Raw genomic sequence first — 7,300 nt, 5'->3', positions numbered from 1 at the left:
ATCGATATTGTATTGAAATTGTTGGACAAAATCTTGCGCCATATCATCCCAAACGTGCCAATGAGAAATGTCCTGATCGATAAACCATTCTGATGCTACGCCCGTTAAACTCTCTCCAAAGTAAGCCATAAGAAGTTCTTCTTTTTCTCCGGCTCCCCTCAACTGATTACAAAATCTTCTCAAATGAGCCACTGGATCATTATGACCATTATATTTATCAAACTTTGGAGTTTTGAACCCTAGAGGAAAGTGAACATCTGGAAACATGCATAAGTCCTCAAATGAGAAACTTTTGTGTCCTCCCAGACCTTGCATATTCCTTATGTTTTGTTCCAAACTCCTCATTTTCCTTGCAATTTCTTCATTTTCCTCATTCTTAATGTTTTTCTCAACCTCAATGGTAGAACTGTATTGGTGGTGGTAAGAGTTAGGAACATTGAAAGTTAATTTAGGGGCATGACCTTGGTCGTATTGATCTTTGAGTATAGGGTCATCATTGGATTTTTGTACCAGTGTCGGTTGAGGAATTGTATTAGTTTGGACAGTAGGCATGAAAAGTGGATTATTCATCATTGATGGTTTCAACGGGTTTATTGAGGAAGTTCCGACAGTATTAGATGTGTTAATGTAGGGTCCAAACCCAGTGGATAAATCGGGTCAGTTGTTGACACTTGGATGTGGAATGGCATATTCGCATTCAAATATTCTCGAATTGATGGCGGAGGAGCTTGCCTATTCATCCAAGCTTCGTACATTTCGGTAATCTGTTGTCTTAATATTTTCACCTCTTCCATAGGTACCGATTCTAGTGCAACCATTTGGGTTTGTGCGTCTTCATTTTCCGACTCTGTTCCGTCTTTACATGTCATTTTTTCTTTCCCTTTTGATCTTGTGTTATATTGATGAGATGCCAGCTCTCCTCACAAACCAACCACCTTTTAAACTCTCTAAATTCTCATATATATAAAAAAGCATGTGTTAGGATTCAACATATTGAGGATATGAAATTCACGTTGCATGTTATGCACCTAGATTATTCATATGCCTATAATATGTTTTGGAAGACTTTTATGTTTCATCCCGGCTTTGGACAACTTGGTTATGTCATTTGGTCCCCTACTTTACTTACTTGAATAATTTGAATGCATTTTGATCGAACCTATTAAAGGTTGCCTACGTATCATGTTTGAACATGAATCAGATCATTACGTAGTTCACGTGGATAAATTTCTTTGAAAAGAAAAATACAACATTTATTTAACTTTAAAATGAAAATACCATTCAAATCAAAATGACCAAAATAAAAATATCAAAGTACTTAAGATTAAAACAAAATTTGATGGAAAATAATAATAATAATATAAAAAATCCATCTCCGACATTTCTTGATCATTAATTGCCCCCTAGGCTAGAGTAGACCTTGAATAAAGCTTTCGACAGATGTGGGGCTAGTGCACACGCCTCTCGACCCAGGCTCTCATCACTTCGATGGAGATGACCACCATAAACATCACTCAAGCTCTCTGTCAACTGAAGCACTTATCCTTTGGCCTCCTCCATATTCTCGTGACAATTCTGCAACCATTCTTCAGTAGTGACAACTGCATCACTCAGATGCTCTTCATGTACTTGAAGCTCTTCAATTTGGTTATGATTTTCTTCACGCTCTTCCATCCTTTGATTTTTTTCAGTCGCCACTTATGCTTGATACAATGTGAAACGGTTTGCTATGTCCCTTTCTCGTCCCATAGAAGCTTTTAATTAATTTTGTAACCTAGGTTGTGCATGCATTAAGAGGGTCTTTTCTTTCTTATACTCTTCCTCCTGTTGCTTCATAGCACCTGTGACAATGCCCAAATTTTCATATAGGGTTTGAATAGTAGATAGATGCTTCTTTTCAACCCTTTTTTCAATCAATATAAATCTTTCCTCAAATATTGCATCACATCGAGCCAACCCTTCTCTAACATTTTTAGGTCATTGCTTAGGATATCTAAAGTAGACCTATAATTTCTTTCCACCTCGAGTCGGGCCTGCTTGATTCTTACTTCAATTTCCTCTTCTCGATCATTGATTTCTCGCGCTGATCCTTCGGGCATTACTTTGAGAGGGGCTTGATCAAAGAACCAATGGAGGTATAAGGGGTCAACTTCCCCTTTAATGTGATCATCAACCATAGCTTTCGAACTTAAAGTTTGACTACCACCCCAAATCTTTTGGGCTTCTGATTCTCGATCTCGATCTTCAAATGCCACCTCCCACACAAAATTCTGTGTATCCTCCTCGGCTTTAGGTAAAATTTGTTTTTGTCCTAGTTGGCGTAGAACTCGGAGGGGTATGTATGGTTGGAACTCTCGAAGGCTTGTCAGAACAAAGAATGGACTATAGGAAGACATAACAATTACCTCACTAGCAACGAACCAATGATAGTTCCATGTAATTTTAGATGCCGTCAATTTAAGAAGATAATGTCTCCATGCTTTAACACCTTTTGGCAATTTGTCTCCTAATTCTTAGATCCTGTCTGGGTGGCTCGAAATATAATTCGTCCAATCGGATTTGACATCTATCGCAAAACGATGGCGATATAGGTGCTTCAAAAACCACATTTGCAATAAAATGCTACAGCCTTCAAAAAATCTCCCCCCTCTCTACATTTAGTCAAAGCACGATAAATATCAGCCAACATCATCGGCAATATAGTGGATTTTCTTTTCTTCATCATAACAGTGACTATTCTTGAAAGACGAATATTGGTTTTTTTATCCTTCCTTGAAAAAATCATAGCTCCCAAGAATGCCACCATGAATGCTTCTTATCTGTGTTTTTCCCAAGTATGGAGGTGTTGTCCATTTTAAAGTTGTTTCCCATAGCTTGAAAATCCTTCCTTCTTTCCATATCTTGAGTGCAAGAATTTAACCAAGCCATTATCAAAACACTTCTTATGAGGATGGATGATGTGTATCTGTTCTAGAAATTTACTTCCGTTGACACTCCTAGAGGCTATCAGTGTTTTAGTTCAAAGATCCTGACCTTAACCTGTGAAACCACCCAATTCTTCTAATGTAGGTGTCAACTCAAAATCACTAAATCGAAACATATTGTTTGTGGAATTCCAAAACGGGATCAAAGCCTCGATCAAACCTCTGTCAGGACTAAATCTCATGATATCTGTAAGGAAACCAAGATGTTTGAATATCTCAGTCCGCCTAAATTCATGCATATCGTTCCACCAATCCATTAGTAATTGTGGGGTTTTATCTGTGATCATGAACTTTGGGGGAGCATTGACCATTTCGACTACTTCATCCCTTGGTCTTTTATCACACCTCATAGATCTCATGATTACCTGGTTGAGAAAAAAAAGAAATTTGGGATTTTTAAAATCAAATTTAATTGTGAAATTTCGATAATTCAAAATTATTTATTGGAGTAGTTAAAAAAATAAAAATGATTCGGAATGTCTAAAGTGATCATTGATTCAGGTTGTTTTTGAAAAGAATGACCAGATAAAGAGACAATTTTGATCGAAAAAGAGAAAGAAAAATAAAACAACGTGTACATGTACAATTTAAAATACATATATGCATATATTATTAATATTATTATTTTTATTTTTTATGCGTTATTTTAATAAAAGCGAAAATAAAATTGAGGATTAGGTGTGTATCTATATATATGTGTATTAATTTGTTTATTTTGAATCATTGGTTGAAAATTGGTAGAAAAATAGATATTTATTTCTTTAGTCGATTATCCTAAAGCCGGTCAACATTTTGTTACAGTCTTCCACATGATGCAACAAGTAACACAAAAATGCACATGATGGTCTCACAAAAAGGTACCCGTCCTAGTCAGATTGGGCCCCTATGATGAATATCGCTAAGTTACATGCACAATGATGAAAATAAATCAGAACCTAGTAAGGATATCATGTCTGAAAGTTTCAGTTCTACTAAGGTTTAACTTGTGGAGAAAAAATATCTAGACTGGCTATAAAACGAGCGGACAACTCGAGTCAGGGAGTAGCAACGTACCGGTAGCAGCGCTTTCCGGCTTTGAGCATGGGTGCTCCCCATCCTATACATATTTAACTGAAAGTCCTTCACCATGGATCGAAGATCCACTGGCTATCTTGATAGAAGCGGGGTGCGCAGTCGCAATTCCCATATTATTATTATAGAAGACTTAGAATGGTTCGTGAGAGAAGATAGTTATAATCCAATTCAAATATTATCAAAACATTAAATAAATAATTAGCATATTAAGTTAAATAAATACAATATCCAAAAGCATAAATATATAAATCAGTCATACATAATTCAATATTTAAAGCTCGAATTCTAGTTAGTGATCCCCACCAGAGTCGACATCTGTCACGCCCCTTTTTTTCTCAAAAATTTAATTTTTATTTCTTTCGAAAAAGAAAGTTTTCCAATTAAAGTGACATTTTGAAAAGGGATAATTATTATTCAGAGTCGTCACTTGAATTTGAGTTTTGGTGTTCCAATTAACCTTATTTAAATCCCTAATCAAAAGGAAATTTAACTCTATATTTTTATTGGTCTGCGAACTAAAAATTCGGGTAAGCAATTCTGTTGACCGAGGAGAAGGTGTTAGGAATCCTTCGAGTCCCGTGATTCTAGCACGGTTGCTTTATAAACTTTGGTATGACGTGACTTAATTTTGGATATTATATTATTTAAACTTAATAATAAATTGGTTTTACTTTATTCTCTCATTTATTTTAAAACCCATTAAAAGTTGTCTTATTTATTTTTAAATCTATTGGAAATTGTTTTATTATTTTCGGTGTGTGTTCATTAATTCAAACCGTGAAACACTAATATTTATTTATTTATTATTTATTTTATTTATTTATTTATTTTACTTATTTATTTATATATTTTTACATTTTTTGTGTGTATATATATATATTTATTTATTTATTTTACATTTAGTATATTTTTTACTAACGTCTTATTACTTTTTATTATTTTATTGTTTGTCTTTTTTCTTCTTATTTATTATTTTATTTATTTAATTTTTTAAAAATAATTTTTGTTATTTTCCCTTTTAATATGTTCTCTTCTTTATTCTTTTTTAATTTTATTTTTACCCTTTCTTTAATAATTATATATTTTTATAATTTTTTTTATTCTACTTTTCTCTTCTCTTTTTTTTCGATTCTTCATTTTTTTCACGTTTTTCTTTATTCACTTTCTTTTTTTAAAAAAAATTTTCTGTTTCTGTTTTTTTCTAAAAAATCGTTATTTTTATTTGTTTCTTTTGTGTTTTTTTTATGCTTTCTTGTTTTTTTATTCTTTTGTTCTCTTTATATAATTTCCCAAATTTTACTTTTTTTTATTATAATTATTAATAGTAATTATCACTATTATATCATACATCTCTAGATGAAATTTATTTCTCCTTTTAATTAACAATTCTACTTAGATATTTTTTTTTTAAAAAAATCATTTACTAATTATTTTTATATCCTAATCTAACAAGTGAACAATAAATTCAACAAAATCTTCTAAAGTGAAAAACTAAACAGGAAGATATACGAATCTATTTAAATTTATCAATTCAATATCATGAAGAGATATAAGTTACAAAGTGTATCTAAAAAGCATAATAATAATAATAATAATAATAGTAATAATAATAATAATAATAATAATAATAATAATAATAATAATAATAATAATAATACATGATGCATATTTAAATTATTTATTTATTTATTTATTCTTAACAATAAGAATCTCTGAAAACGTTTTCTTAAGCTTTTGCGAATTCTAAAAATAACTCATAACATCAATCACAAAAATGATATTTCATAATAAAATTAATAATACTAACACATTGTTAAAAGAATTTCATATAATTAGAATTAAACTTTCTTACAAGCATTTTATTAAAATCATACAAGAATTCAGGAATTTAGAGTTACCTCGTATTATTGATTCACCACAAAAAATAACTGCTACGATCTACTGATTTCCAAAGTTAATAAACAAGTATTAACTTTAATGAGCCACGTATTGGAACCACGAACAAAATTCTAAATCTAACCTAAATTTCAAAAGAATAACTCACTTTTCTTCTCCTTGATTTTTGCTGTTGCTTGTTTTTTCTCTCGTCTTTCAATCTCCATTTTTTTTCTATTCAACTGAACGTGTCTTCTATAATAATTTTTGCTGAGAGTCTAGTGCTAATTAAAAGGAACGTAATAGAGTGGGATTAGGATTTAATTTGAAATATTGTTGAGGGAATTATGGTTGAAAAAATAATTAAATAATTAACCTACTAAATAACAATAATAGGAAAATTAGTGTTTGGGAGTTTGAGGTTAATTAAGATAAGGGGAAGGTAATTTGAATAGTTAGGACTCATCTTCTTTTATTTATTTATTTATTTATTTATTTATTTTTTCTTCTTTTTCTTAATATATACTATCAATATTTTTTAAACTAATTAAAAGCTGAAGATTTAAAACAAATACCATAAATTCACAATTTTTTTTATTATTAAAGTAATTTACAATTTATTTATTTTAAATATAAGTTTTTTTTAAAAAATTGGTGTTAAATCTTTATATTTTGGTAAAAAAATTAGGTGTTCACAGTTATAAGTAGTTATTATCAAGAAGACAAAAAGACTCCTAATTATATTGTTCAATGAATTAAAAGTGAAGACTAAACGTTACATAATTAAATAGAAAACTGATGGATCTCTTTTAGTTTTTTCCTTTCATCTCCCCTCATCTAAGGTTTTCCTATTTAAAGTCACCTAGAAAACTGATGGATCTTATTACTAAAGTATGTTAATGTCAATTGTCTCTTATAAATAAAGATCCATTTTCTCATTTTTGGTATATCATTTCTTTCTTCTTTTTTATTTTCTTTCAGGTCATATTCACAGACCCCAGAAGAAAAGTTATCATCAATCTTTGCACAATTGTTAAGGCAATAACATTATTGTTGTATTTGGATATAAGATGTTATGATTGATTGATTAAGTGTAAATAATGTTTGTAAGGAAATAATACTTTTTTTATCGTGTCGTATAAATTACAATAAATAATGAATTATTTTACTATTTTATGTAATTACTTATAGTGATGACCATTTGTAAGTGATTATTGTATTAGTTTTGAATGTTCTTTTATAATGTATTCTTTTCTTATTTCTTTTTTTTTTCGTTAAAAGGTTTTTATTTATAACACAATAGATCAAGTTACATAGGGATTGATCTCCCTTTCAGTTTCAGCAACATCCAGCCTAGAAGTAGATAG

At 30.5% G+C, this 7,300-nt stretch overlaps 1 pseudogene; it reads right to left on the bottom strand.

The window, feature by feature from the left end:
• Positions 1-2,781: 2,781 nt before the first annotated feature.
• On the bottom strand, positions 2,782-3,361 carry LOC107013233 (annotated as a pseudogene).
• Positions 3,362-7,300: the final 3,939 nt, after the last annotated feature.

The sequence above is a fragment of the Solanum pennellii genome, chromosome 3, assembly GCF_001406875.1.
Source record: "Solanum pennellii chromosome 3, SPENNV200".
Classification (NCBI taxonomy): Eukaryota; Viridiplantae; Streptophyta; class Magnoliopsida; order Solanales; family Solanaceae; genus Solanum; species Solanum pennellii.
Note: the sequence above shows the minus strand (reverse complement) of the source record. Positions and strands in the feature narration are given on the sequence as shown.